Below are 14397 nucleotides of genomic sequence, written 5' to 3'. Positions count from 1 at the left end.
AAAAAAAAAGACCTAGGTAAACAAGTAGAGCTAAACTGTAAATATAAGGTACATTAATTTGAACAAATAAATGAGGCCAAAATCCATTTATCTCAAGAAAAGACAAATGAGTCACCCTGAGGAGTGTATTTGACCCATTTCTTTTTGTTATATTTCATTAAATGTAAAATCTTTGTAAAAATGTAAAATATGAATATAAAATGTTATATTTTATAAAAATGTAGCGAAAAGGAGTATATCTAGCTGGGTCAGACTTGACAAACAACATAACTCATTAACAGTCTCATAAACATTGCCTATCTTGTTTGAATATTTGATTATTTAGTTCATTATAATACTATACTAATGATTAATCTTTAGCAACTGTTTAATAAATAAATTCTGAAAAATGAGAGAACAGTGTATTCTGATTAAATTATGTTTTGTTTCCTATAAATTTGATTAAATTCATGAACAGATATACACAGTACACACATAACAAAGACATTACTTATTTACAGAAAGCTTGAATACATTCATGCTCAAAAATATTTTTTGGAGGGAATCAGATTTTTTTTTTTTTTCCTAGCTGCCTGTGGTGGGTTGACCCTGCCTCGGTATCAGGTGCCCACCAGAGCCGCTCTGTCTCTTCCTTCCTCAGCAGGACAAGGGAGACAAAATATAATGAAAGGCTGGTGGGTTGAAATAAGGACAGGGAGACACCACTCAGCGATTACCATCACTGGCAAAACAGACTCGACTTGGGGAAATGAGTTTAATTTATTACCAATCAAAATCAGAGTAGGATAATGAGAAAATAAAAACTAAATCTTAGAAACACCTTTCCCCCACCCCTTCCTTCTTCCCAGGCTTAAATTTACTCCCCATTTTATCTACCTCCTCCCCCAAAGCAGCACAGGGGGATGGGGAATGGGGGTTGTGGTCAGCTCATCACACCTTGTCTCTGCCGTTCCTTCCTCCTCAAGGGAAGGATTCCTCACACTCTTCCCCTGCTCCAATGTGGGGTCCCTCCCACGGGAGACAGTCCTCCATAAACTTCTCAGATGTGAGTTCTTCCCATGGGCTGCCGCTCTTCACAAACTGTTCCAGTGTGGGTCCCTTCCATGGGGTGCAGTCCTTCACAAGCAGACTGCTCCAGCATAGGGTCCTCCACGGGCTGCAGGTGGAGATCTGCTCCACTGTGGATGTCCATGGGCTCCAGGGGAACAGCCTGATTCACCATGGTCTTCATCACAGGCTGCAGTGGAATCCCTGTTCTGGCACCTGGAGCACCTTCTCCCCCTCCTTCTACACTGACCTTGATGTCTACAGAGTTGTTTCTCTCAGTATTCTCACTTCTCGCTCTTCTGACTGCTGCTGGTGTTGTGCAGGTTTGGTTTCTTTTTTCCACTTCTTAAATATGTTATCCCAGAGGTGTTACCACCATCATTGATTGACTCAGACTTGGTCAGCAGCAGGTCCATCTTGGAGCTGGCTGGCATTGACTCTGTCAGATGCAGGGGAAGCTTCTAGCAGCTTCTCACAAAAGCCACCCTTGTAGCCCCCTGCTATAAAAACCTTGACACGCAAACCCAATATGTTGACAGATTAGTATTCCTTTGACTTCATGGACATGGAGCAATCATGAGCTAATTATAAGTTAAGATTTATATAAATTTCAATTTATATATCTCAGGAATACGTTTCTTGAATTAAAATTAAGATGACCGCACATCTTTGTCTGTAATTTGGAGAGACATGGATTTGACAGATGGACCACTCGGTGGATAAGGAATTGTCTCGATGGTTATAAGTAAAGGGTTGCGGTCAACAGCTCGATGTCCAAGTGGAGAGCAGTGACAAGTAGCATTCTTCAGGGGTCAGTATTGGGACCAGAGATGTTTAACATCTTTATCAGCAACAACAACAATGGGATTGAGGGCACCCTCAGCACATTTGTCAATGACACCAAGCTGTGTGGTGTGCTTGACACACTGGAGGGAAGGGATGTCATCCAGAGGCACTTTGACAGGCTTGAGAGGTGGGCTTGTGCAAACCCCAAGTTCAACAAGGCCAAGTGCAAGGTCCTGCACCTGGGTCAAGGCAATCCCAAGCACAAACACAGGCTGGGTGATGAGTGGATTGAGAGCATCCCTGCGGAGAAGTACTTGGGAGAATTGGTGGATGACAAACTGACTATGAGCCAGCAATGTGTGCCCACAACCAATAAAGAAAATCACAGAATCACAGAATCATCTAGGTTGGAAAGGACCTTGAAGATCATCTAGTCCAACCATTAACCTATCACTGACAGACCCCAACTACACCATATCCCCAAGTGCCATGTCAATCCTCCTCTTGAACACCTACAGGGATGGGGAGTCCACCACCTCCCTGGGCAGCCCATTCCAACGCCCAACAACCCCTTCTGGAAAGAAATACTTCCTAATATCTAGTCTAAACCTTCCCTGACACAACTTGAGGCCATTACCTCTTGTCCTATCACTTATTACTTGGTTGAAGAGACTCATCCTCAGCTCTCTGCGACCTCCTTTCAGGTAGTTGTAGAGGGCGATGAGGTGTCCCCTCAGCCTCCTCTTCTCCAGACTAAACAACCCCAGTTCCCTCAGCCGCTCCGCATACGACATGTGCTCCAGACCCTTCACCAGCTTCGTTGTCCTTCTCTGGACACACTTGAGTCATTCAATGTCATTTTTGTAGTGAGGGGCCCAAAACTGAACACAGTAATCGAGGTGCAGCCTCACCAGTGCCAAGTACAGGGGCAAGATCCCTTCCCTGTCCCTGCTGGCCACGCTATTTCTGATACAACCAGGATGCCATTGGCCTTCTTGGCCACCTGGGCACACTGCTGGCTCATGTTCAGCTGGCTGTCAATCAACACCCCCAGGTCCCTCTCTGACTGACAGCTCTCCAGCCACTGCTCCCCAAGCCTGTAGCACTGCTGGGGGTTGTTGTGACCCAAGTGCAGCACTCGGCATTTGGCCTTATTGAAACTCCTACAGTTGGCCTGAGCCCATCGCTCCAGCCTGTCCAGATCTCTCTGCAGAGCCTCCCTACCCTCGAGCAGATCAACACTCCCACCCAACTTGGTGTCATCTGCAAACTTATTGAGGGTGCACTCGATCCCCTCGTCTAGATCATCAATAAAGATGTTAAACAGGAGTGGCCCCAAAACCGAGCCCTGGGGGACACCACTCGTGACTGGCCGTCAACTGGATTTAACTCTGTTCAACACAACTCTTTGGGCCCGGACATCCAACCAGTTTTTTACCCAGCAAAGCGTGCAATCATCCAAGCCTTGAGCAGCCAGTTTCACCAGGAGAATGCTGTGGGAAACAGTGTCAAAGGCCTTACTGAAGTTGAGGTAAACTACATCCACAGCCTTTTCCTCGTCCAGAAAGCAGATCACCCTGTCGTAGAAGGAGATCAGGTTTGTCAAGCAGGACCTGCCTTTCATAAACCCATGCTGACTGGGCCTGATCATCTGGTTGTCCCGCATGTGTTGTATGATGGTACTCAGGATGAGCTGCTCCATCAGCTTCTCGGGCACCGAAGTCAAGCCTACAGGCCTGTAATTTCCTGGATCATCCTTCCGACCCTTCTTATAGATGGGCGTCACATTGGTCAGTTTCCAATCTGTCGGGACCTCCCCGGTCAGCCAGGACTGCTGGTAAATGATGGAAAACGGCTTGGCAAGCACCCCAGCCAGCTCCTTCAGCACCCTCGGGTGTATCCCATCCGGTCCCACATCCTGGGTTGCATCAAAAGAAGCGTGACCAGCAGATTGAGGGAGGTGATTTTTCCCCCCTACTCTGCTCTCATGAGACCCCCCTGGAGTACTGTGTTCAGCTCTGGGGCCCCCAACATAAGAAGGAGATGGACCTGCTCGAGCAAGTCCAGAGAAGGTCACAAAGGTCATCAGGGGACTGGAGCCCCTCCTTTATGAGGACAAGCTGAGACAGTTGGGGTTGTTCAACCTGAAGAAGAGAAGGCTCCAGAGACACCTTATAACATCCTTCCAGTACTTAATGGGGGCCTACAGGGAAGCTGGAAAGGAACTTTTTACAAAGGAATGTAGTGATAGAACAAGGGGTAATGGCTTTAAACTGAAAGAAGGTAGATTTGTATTAGATGTAAGGAAGAAATTCTTTACTGTGAGGGTGGTGAGGCACTGGGACAGGTTGCCCAGAGCAGCTGTGGCTGCCCCTTCCTTAGAAATGTTCAAAGTCATGTTGGACAGGGCTTTTAGCAACCTCATCTAGTGGAAGGTGTCCTTGCCTGTGACAGCAGGGTTAGAACTAGGTGATTTAGATGATTACTCTGTTACAGAGTCTCTCAAATAAAGAAACAACCACCAAAAATTAAAAATTTATTGTCAACACAATTAACTAGACCTCCGCAAATTACAGGTTCAAATGTCTGTGAGAGGAGAACAGAACAACTTTGTAGGGTTTAACGACAACCCAAAATACAGAAAAAAGCATCACTCCCTAGGGTTTAACAACAACCCAAAATGCTCTCTCAATCACCCAACAAGTGAGGGCTCTCAACCTCGAGGACCTGCTCAGGGCAGTGTCCCAACCCAAGTCACCTCATGGAGTTGCCTTGGGTGATGTCTCGACCCAAGGGGATTGTCCTCAACCGCAGTGTGCTGCTCCAGGGGACAAGCTCAAAATGGCTCCCCCAGGGGACTCCACTGATACCCAGGCTGAATCTGACCTGTAGTCACAGCGGCTCCCATTGGCCAAAGGCCCCAACTACTGTGAAACCCCGAGAGCAAAGACAATCAGGAGCTGCTACACATCAGCAGCCAAGAAGCCCTGTTTTCATTGGATGGGTGCACCTGCCACACCTTCCAACCCAAACCATTCTATGATTTTATGACTCTATGATTCCATGATTCTATATACAATATCTTCAAGTTCCAGCACTGTGTAAACATAGTTACCAAGACTGCTTTGGTATGAATGATGAGCCAGTCAGAAGTTTGCTTGAGGAAAAAGAGCAAAAGCCTATAAAAATTTAGGTTCTTTCTTTGCACACTTTTATTGAGAGAAAAGCAGAAGATGAAATACTAGTGCTCAAACTTGTAGCAATTCAAACTCCGTAGTAGCAAAGATAAGCTAATGAAAGCTTTGTCCTTAACAGGACAAAGCATTTTCATACTTCCCTTAAGGAGGGGAATTTTTCTTTAACATGATAATTCTGTGCCACTAACGAGTTTTTTGTGCCAAAACAAAATCTCTGCCTTTCTCAGCAGTGTAGCTCTAGTGGAGGAGTTCCAGAAAGCTTTCAGGAATCAGACATAATAAACTCTACACATTTCAGCCAAGACTATGGCAGTGAGAGTTCCTCAAAAACACTGAGGTGCATCTCTGCCAAATGCCTGAAACTTGAGTCTGGGGAAGAAGGAGAGAAGAGCAACAGTGGCAATTTCTGTATGCCAGTGCTACCAGCAATCTTCAACTTGCTGTGCTGCTTGTAAACAAAAAAGAGCCATTGTGCCCAGGATGAAAGCTTTGGAAGCCTGAGTTTGGGATCACGAGGAAGTCTGGAAGGTAGACAGCAGGTTTAGTCCTGGTTTGGGGACCCCAGTTCAGGAAGATTTTTAAGAAACTGGAGAGGGTCTATTCAGGGATGAAAGGTAGTTAGGACCTTACAGCACCTACAAGAGGTTTGTGGAAATGGGCTTGTTATGCCTTGTGAGGAGGAGGGCAAGGGTAGTAGTTGTATCGCCCTCTGAATCCATTTCTGATTCCTGAATAAGATCTCAGAAAGGTTACAAAAGAAAGGAACACCGATAGAACATTACCAAATATTACCCTGAGCTCACAGCCCATTGCCTAAATCAATTTTTGGTCAAAATTTTCAAATGAATATTTTTAAGAAGTAACACTTAAAGACATACTTTAAGAAGGAAAAAGGTGGCCTTTTGGGTCCCATTTGTCATCATCTTCCTTTGCTGATGGACTGTGAGTAATTCCTGTGCTTCTGAACATCAGGACCCTATGGGTTTATGTACTTTGAACTTTGAAAAGATGTTTTATGGAGTTTCCGGAAGATACTTGGATTCACTGAAATAGCTGGAAGGGGGTTGCTCCCCACATTAAGTACCTTCTCTAAGCATATATTTATTCTATCTCCCTTTCCCCTTGCAGAATATCTATTTGCTAGCTACAAACTAAAATAATCGTCCTCCTTTCAAATATTCATCCTCCTTTCAAACCCAAAATTCTTTCCTGTTGGGACTGGTAATGAAAGGGAAAAATACCATCTTCCACCCAAAGAAGTGGAAATTTTGCCTACTAAATTTCCAAAGTTCTATTGTCAATAGAAGCTTGAAATACTGGTTGGCTGAGATTCCTCTGCCCAAAGAGTACTACACTTTTTATTAGACTTTGCTCAGTCATTGAAAAGAAAAAAAAAAATCCTGCTCCCTGGAACAAAGGAGAGAGTGAGTTTTAATAAAACATCCATTAAGACCCTTAAAGAGAAGGCAGACAATGCAAAAAAAGAAGCAGGTGCAATGCTGGTCCTCAGGAGACTGAGAAGATAAACCCACAGAAGTAACTAATGTGTATTTGGTGAAGATAAGTGTCTGTCTGTGAAAGATGAGTGAGAAAAGCAAAGTGATTTGTAGCAGGGCATCATTGGGAAAATTTCAGCATTATATGTTAAAGGGAGAGGAAACAGTCTTGCTTAGCCTTTTTGTCTTGTTTCTAGTAAGATAAAAATTAGACCTGTGAACCAACCTCACCAGTCACTACAGTAGGAATTACTTTGCCTGAAATTATCTACCTGAAAGTTAAATAACCAATTTAAACTAGTTATTTATTTCCTTCCCAGGTCAATAGGGCAGGATAGGCAGTACCAGAGAGTTACTCTTTTGTCTTTGACAAAATGCTAAGGTAGGATAAATCTCCTTCTGGAGAACCATGTCTTCTCCCTTTAAGTAAATACAGCCCAGAGGAGTAGTTTAGACTACACCCTTTTAGATGGTTCATATTAACTTGAGAATGCAAGAACAAGACCAACAGGTCAGACAGTGCCCAGTATCTGGTCTTCAAATTGACCAATAGCAGATAGAGAGAGAAGCCACAAAACACATATAATAACACCTACGCAAAGATCTCATGGCCTCCAGTGATTTGTAGCTCAGGGAATTCGTGAATCTGGCAGTGGTTTTGCATATAATAGCTCACAATATATTTATTTTCCATGAAGCTGAGCATGACAAACACTGCTGTGGGTTCACACAAGGGAAAGCACCACTTCCTCCTAGGTATTACCAGGAAAGTTAGCCACTAGATTTATCTTGTTTACTTCTTCCTTCCTGTGATATTAAACACCTCCAAGCTTGTGTTTAACCTCACTGCAACCCACTCCTTTTCACAGATCTAAAGGCATGTCATTCAGAAATGCAAAAGTACAGGTGCAAATAATTTACTTTTTTCTTGATAAGACAAAACTGCACTTCATCTCATTTTCTCACTTAGAATATTCTTTGTCATTCTTCTGGATTGGATGCCTCAATCACTGAATGAGCATCTAACCTCTGTCATGTTTTCTTTTCTACAGATCACTTGGGTATCTATTCATACATTTCACTATCAGATAATCTTAAATGGAATTTAAGCACATTAGTTGTGGAGAGCATTTCTGCTCACTTGTTGTCAGAGACAACCTGGCTCTAGTGGTACTTACTATCTATATTAGATTATATGTTTCACAAGATATCTGAACCTCAACTCCTTTCCCCAGTTTGAGCTGTAGTGGTGCCTATATTGTAATGCAATACCAGCAGCTGGAAAGCACCTAAACACTACCTAATCCTGCACAAATTATCCTTAGTACACATAGAGTTCAACTCAAAATCAGTCAAGCAAAGAAACTTCCATATAATTTTCGGGTGATTAAAGCATTCAACAACATGTAAGAGCTAAACTCTAGTCCTTTCTCAGCCTCTGGGGGCTCTTATCTCCCAAAAGAATAATAATCTCAAACACACGTTTGTCCTCTTGCTGAAAATGGGTCCTGGGAAGTGAATGAATGTAAGAAAAAGAAGTAGCAATGGGGATTGTGATTCTGTAAGCAGTGGAAAGGGGGTTCAGATGAAACATTTAACGTGGGCAGCTACAGAATGTAGTCTGAATATGATTTATCAATCCCACTGTGCTATTTAAAGGCAATATGCTATCAGTCAAGGCACAGAGAAACTTAATCTTTCTCCAGGACACCCTAAATTGTATCCCTTCACAAGCAAAGATATTCCTTGTCTTCTTTGCCTTCTGACACTGCACATCAGTGTCCTGGTTTAACCAGGATAGGGTTAAGTTTCCCCAGCAGTGGGGAGGGAAGCTCTAGCTGGGCTATTCATATATCATGCTGACACGTCCAGGCGCCAGAGCGCGGGAAGAATCAGTGGACGCGTGGGTTGGCGCAGCCGGTTCTCTCACTGCTGTATCGGTATATACCTTGCTCTGTTCATTGTTATTACTGTTACTGTTATTGTTATTGTCGTTGTTTGTCGTGTTGCTGTTACACTGCTGTATTAAACCTTTCCTTATCTCAGTCTCGGGGCTTTGTATTTCACTCCCTTTGTGGGGGAGGGGCAGTGGCCGCGTAGTCTCAGACCCCGACAGGGGCTAAACCATCACAATCAGTGTTCAAGTATGTACATTAGTAAAAGAACACTGCACTAACAATACATAAGGATACAAAGCCAAGTACCTCAAAAATTTGAAACTGTCTCTAAGATTGCTCATGCAACTTAATTCTGGTATTTGTGACTTTGATATTGATTTATTTATCACAGACTCATTTCCAATCTTATTCAGTGTATAGGGTAAATGGTAATCAAAGCAAGAATGGATGGTGAAAGAAACCATGGGTTGAATAACAACTCCAGTAGACTTTGTGGACATAGCTTCTTCCAGGGAGGCCTCAATCACCTGATAAAATCATGACTCAAGATTATAAAATACCTTGTGTGTTATTACACATATAATGTGCCATGCACATCTCTGATATATCATAAATAAAAATACATGACATTACATATGCCACCTTGTCAGAGGGCAAACCTGAATTTCATGGATGGATGGCCTAAAGGTCAAACATACAGATTTTCTCCAAGACAGCAGTTTTTCTCATCAAGAAGGAAATAATATTGTGTGGAAATAATTTTCAAATGTACTCTGAGTTCTGAATATAGATTCAAGGCTTTGACATAAACAAAATTTCAAGGTGTTCTAATATATAGTACTGTAAATGAGAACCTTATGAGCATTAGAGCTTTCCAAGTAAAATAGTGTGAAAAGGGGAAGTTGGGGAGGTTTAAATATCAAAAGATATAGAGAGAACTACCAGCACCAGCCAACAGGGTCTGACTATATACATCATCCTGGAGTGCCTATCTATCTAGAGCTTTTTATTTGTCCATTTTCCATAGAGAAGGCTGTCTGTTTATGATGGAAATTCGGCCTATTGACTATAGTAAGTAATTGATGAAGAACTTGAAGAGTGACGTCTTATTATCACTCAGAACACATTGTAGGAAACCACTTGTAAAATCTTTCTCTATTATTTATATATTTAGATCAGTAGATTCATTGATTTTAAAACTATTTTAACAAATCCCTCTGAAGTTCATAACATTTTCCTGGTTGCCAAGAAATTCTGTGAAGGAAGTTTATCAAATATTGTGCACTTACTCTAAGCAAAGCAAAGAAGGGTCATCCACTAGTGACTGGACAGCATCAGGACTGGTTTTCTTTCCAGACAGAATCCTGAATTTGCTTCCCTATTCCTTCCTTAATAAATAATAAAATAATTTCTGTGTGTATTTAGTTCATAAATGTCTCTGTATAGAGACAGATATATAGACAGCTAGACATACATGGATCCCACTATGTAACAGATAGTACCAACTAAACCTCCCTCTGGCAGAGAGTAATATGAGCAAAGATGTGTCAAAACTGATTTCCCCAGCCCTTGGGGTCTTGGTTAGGTAGCTGATACACTCTGATCATTTCCTAGTTCATTCTCCCACAGTGAACTTCTGCTCCACCTGTTTGTTGTACCCTCACATTGTCCCTAGATTTGTAGTTAGAGCAATTATTTCAGGAGTAGAATGTTTCACTGTCATGTGTGAGATAGGTGTTTTCTTCTGTTAGAATAGAATAAGGCTGTTAGAAGCTACTGCAATTCAACAAAATAAAGTCAGTTGCTCTTCTGTTCTTTAGTTTTGCATATAATTTTGTGTCACTTTTCTCACTAGAATTCCAAACAATGCAGTAAACAGCATGGCTATGCATATTTTTTTCATCTTTTTATCTTCTCCCAGAAGAGAAATGTTCAAAATAACTTGTTTTGGTAAGGTTTTTCTAAAAGTTTTGAAAATACATGTGTTGCTTTGCTATTTCTTATAGCAGATACTGATGTTTGTGGTCCCTAGTTCATGGGGAAGGGCTTTTGTCCATTTGTGTGCTTCCTTGTTTATTTCCCTCCCTAGAATTAGAAGGCTGAATTTAAACATTATTACAAAGTGATCCATTGTGTTAGAGGATCAAATCTCATATAGAATGGTTCCAATTCACAACTTCAAAGTAGTCCTAAAATATGCATAGAATGAACCAAAGATGAGAACTGGAACCTCCTTTTAACTTGAGCTGAATGGCACATATGTTTGTGAGAAGGGCAGCCAATGTTGATGAGAAGATGGACTGCAACACTGGTAACTGTACAAGTCTCTCAAATGTTGGAGGCTCCCTGTCCAGTTATATCACATTACTACAGTCAAGATGAAAAGTAAATAAAGATGTGAAGAGCTCATAAGAGGTACCACAGATGAACAGACACTGGAGTTACCTAACAATTGGAGAGAAAGTTTTAATTGTGCTAGGATAGATCATAGCTAGAGCACTCAGAGATTGTGGGGCAAACTGACAAATTAATGAATTGCTGATAAATATCTGCAAACAAAAATCTGAAACAGGAAAAGGAGCTGTAAACTTTCCTGAAGGCTTTTTTCTTTCTAGTAGCATCACTGCCATTTTACTTGAGCTTTTAATATTTAATTGCTGATGTCTTTTAAGCATGAGACTATTTTAAAGGTAGGAACATTGCTACAGTGAAGGACAAGGAGTTGCATTCATCAGCTGCATATTAATACATCTCTTCGGACAGTGAATTTAACAGCTACATGCTTATCTAGGGGCTAATGGGGAGAATAGATCATTATAGCACTTCTAGATTAGTCGGATTAGTATCCAGCTTTGGCAAACTGAGGTTATACACTGGGCCACATGCACACCTGCAGTGCATTGTAAGCTACTGCTTTTGATTTCCTCTTTTCCCCCCCGAGGAATAGGCCTGGAAGGGATCTAGATAATTGCATCCTGCCAGTCTTATCTTGTAACCTCATCACATAATCCTGTTATCAAGTTCCCTCTGAAAATGGTTTCTTGCTTCAACTACTTTTATGAGATGGCTGCTCAGGCATCACATTGGTGGTTGGGAATGTTTTAATATCCAACCTAATTTGCTCATGGCAAGTTTATACATTTTTGTTGTTGTGGTAATATCAGTTTATATAGACATTTCACCTCTTAATGTCTACCATAACCCTGTGTTTAACAATCAATGCCTTTATCTTTGAACACATGCCTTCTTTTGACAGGCCAACTGTTCACTGATGTTGCTCAGTCATCACTCGGTAATTTCTCTTCTCCTTTACAAGTTCCTTGTGCCTGAGCCCCTGAGACACTTCCTCAGTTCACTGGCGCAACCCTTCTCAATTTTCCTAGTGTACCTTTCCCATACAGTACCTCCATCCTTCAAACAATGAGTCACCACCTTCTGTTGATTGACATTGCCCTACCAGTCTCCTCCAAGTCATGCAATATGGCCTAGGTGCCAACATCTGTTCAGATAAACAAGTACTTGTAAGCGAGCAGAATTAGGCCCTTATTGGTTTTATTTAGTAGGACTGCACACAAGACATAACCATTTTGGCAGTCTAGCACATACCAGAATTCTGTGGGGATTGAAATTTTGGTGAAATTTTACCCTTCATGCAGTGAATTTAACAGGTTGATATATATATATCCAATATCCAGAGCAAATTGTCCCATCTAAGAGTCTCTTACTACATAGCTCAAGCACCATACACTATACTGAGTTTTGCTGACACTGATGTAAATCTGCTAATTTCCCTATTTCGTTGCTGTTGCTGAAAAATGACCTAACTACAGATAAACAAGGCTTTGGTTGTTAGACCAGATTCAGGATTTCTCTGCTATGATCTCTGATTCATGACAAGAAAAGAATAGTTGTAATATACTAGATAAGCTTTCCCCTGATGATAAACCCGGAAGTAAAATTTGCTGTACCCAAAGACTTTACATTGAGGCACAACAGGTTTAAAATCAGAATATGGGTCCACTCTATACAATCAACATCTGGGACTCCCCCACACGCACAAATAGTGGAAGGGGACTTTTTCAATGGATAGCTTGCAATTATCTGAACTTTGTCATTTTTTACACCAGCAGGTGGCCCTAGGTCCAACCTTTTCTGGTGCAGTAGGAGACTAATGCACTGAGTGGAAGAAGTGGGGCAAGCTGCTAATCAGAGCAGCCCCTCAAGGCATCTGCCACCTGCTGCCTCCTCCAAGGAGCTCTTCTGATTAGTTCTCTACTAATGCATTCACCTCCTGCGTATGCATTATGACTAAAGCTAGTGGGACTACTTTCCACAGACATGGCAGGCAGAATTTGGCCCAGGACTACCACATTGAGTCCTGTTGTGGGTGTTCTATTAGCACATACTGACTACCTTGTCTAAGCTGATTACCTAGATTTGGGTTGCTCTGGAGCGAGTTTTTTTTAACCTCACTGACCTAAAACCCACTCACGTCATGGTAATGGGTCTGCTGGGCTTGCTCCTTTTGCTGCAGGGCTTGCTGGTAGTTCTTTCCTTGAACACATGAGGTATACCATAGTAATCAGGTCTGCACTGTGGATATAAAATTGCCTGTTTGTTACACTTACCTATTTATTAATCATATTAATCCACCTCAGCATGCTTAACACGATAGAAATTTTTAAAATCATAATAGGAGATGCATGTTGGACAACTATTAGTTAGACTGCATTTTTTTAAGCAACATGAAGGAAAAGTTTTACTCTTTGTATTTTTTTTTTCCAGACTATAATGGCCTATTTATAGGCCAGTGCTGAAAGCAAAGTGTAAATGGGAAGATATGCTGTCAGAATATTTCTCTGTCTAAATAACATTATTGGGAGCCAGAGGAGTAATAACGTAGGAAATCAATTGGGAAATTTGGTTAAAAGTGAATCTCACAAAAATTCCTCACAAAATGTATGAGCCTACTGTATTCCTCTCCTTTACAAGCATTCAGCCTGAACAGTTATCACAATATCATCACAATGGGTAATTCACTTCAAGAGAAAACAGTCATTTAAAAAATAAAATAAAAATAAAATAAATCTGTACCAACTCGTCATGTGCAGAGACAGGGGTAGATCTCACTTTCCCATTGTGTTGGGCACTGATACCTCATGCCATTAAAGAAGAAATCAAAAAGTTAACAGCAAGAAAGAATAAACTAAAATGAGGGCTAGTGGAACCAAAGTCAAACCTGATGAAAACAAAACATTATTCTGCTGGACATGGCAGAGCAACATACATAATTACCCACTCTCACTTTGGACCTCAAATAAGCAAAGGAAAATGCAGGAGTATAATTAGCAGTGTTCAACACTGTCTGTAATGAAGACCATTTTATCATACAGGAACAGTTCCTCTCTTTCCTGCATTTGCATCTTCTCAATACCCCTTACCACTCTCATAGTTGACATTAAGTGCAGAAGAGTCTTATTCTCTTCTCGGACTTGCTCACTTTGTTTGACATGATAACAAATGATAATCTAATAAAATCAAGGCTATCCACCACCCAAGTGCAAAAAAAAAAAAAAAGAGAGCATAAAAAAGAGAGCAACAATAATAATGGTTGCTCAACTGCAAAGTAACATATGCTGACCGGGAAGGAAAAGTGGAAAGGAAAAAAAGAAGAAAACAGATGAACATGAGGATGTAAAGTCAAGTCAGTTCTGGCATTTGTCACCTTCTGACACCCTGCTGAGAGCTGATTCTTAGTAACCTCTTACCTCTTAGATACCTCTACAACTAATACCAGATTACAGCAGCTTTTCCAGCATCCAGCCTATATTGATTTTGTGTTAATGAATTTGGCTCAAGCTAGAATATGTTTTAATATGGCACAACTTGTGTCAGATCTTCGCTTCACATGACAGAAAATGGTTTCTCAGCAAAATGTCATTTGGAATGGAAACTAGATTTTTGAAGAAACAT

Source organism: Strix uralensis, chromosome 3 (genome assembly GCF_047716275.1).
Source record: "Strix uralensis isolate ZFMK-TIS-50842 chromosome 3, bStrUra1, whole genome shotgun sequence".
Lineage (NCBI taxonomy): Eukaryota > Metazoa > Chordata > Aves > Strigiformes > Strigidae > Strix > Strix uralensis.
Note: the sequence above shows the minus strand (reverse complement) of the source record.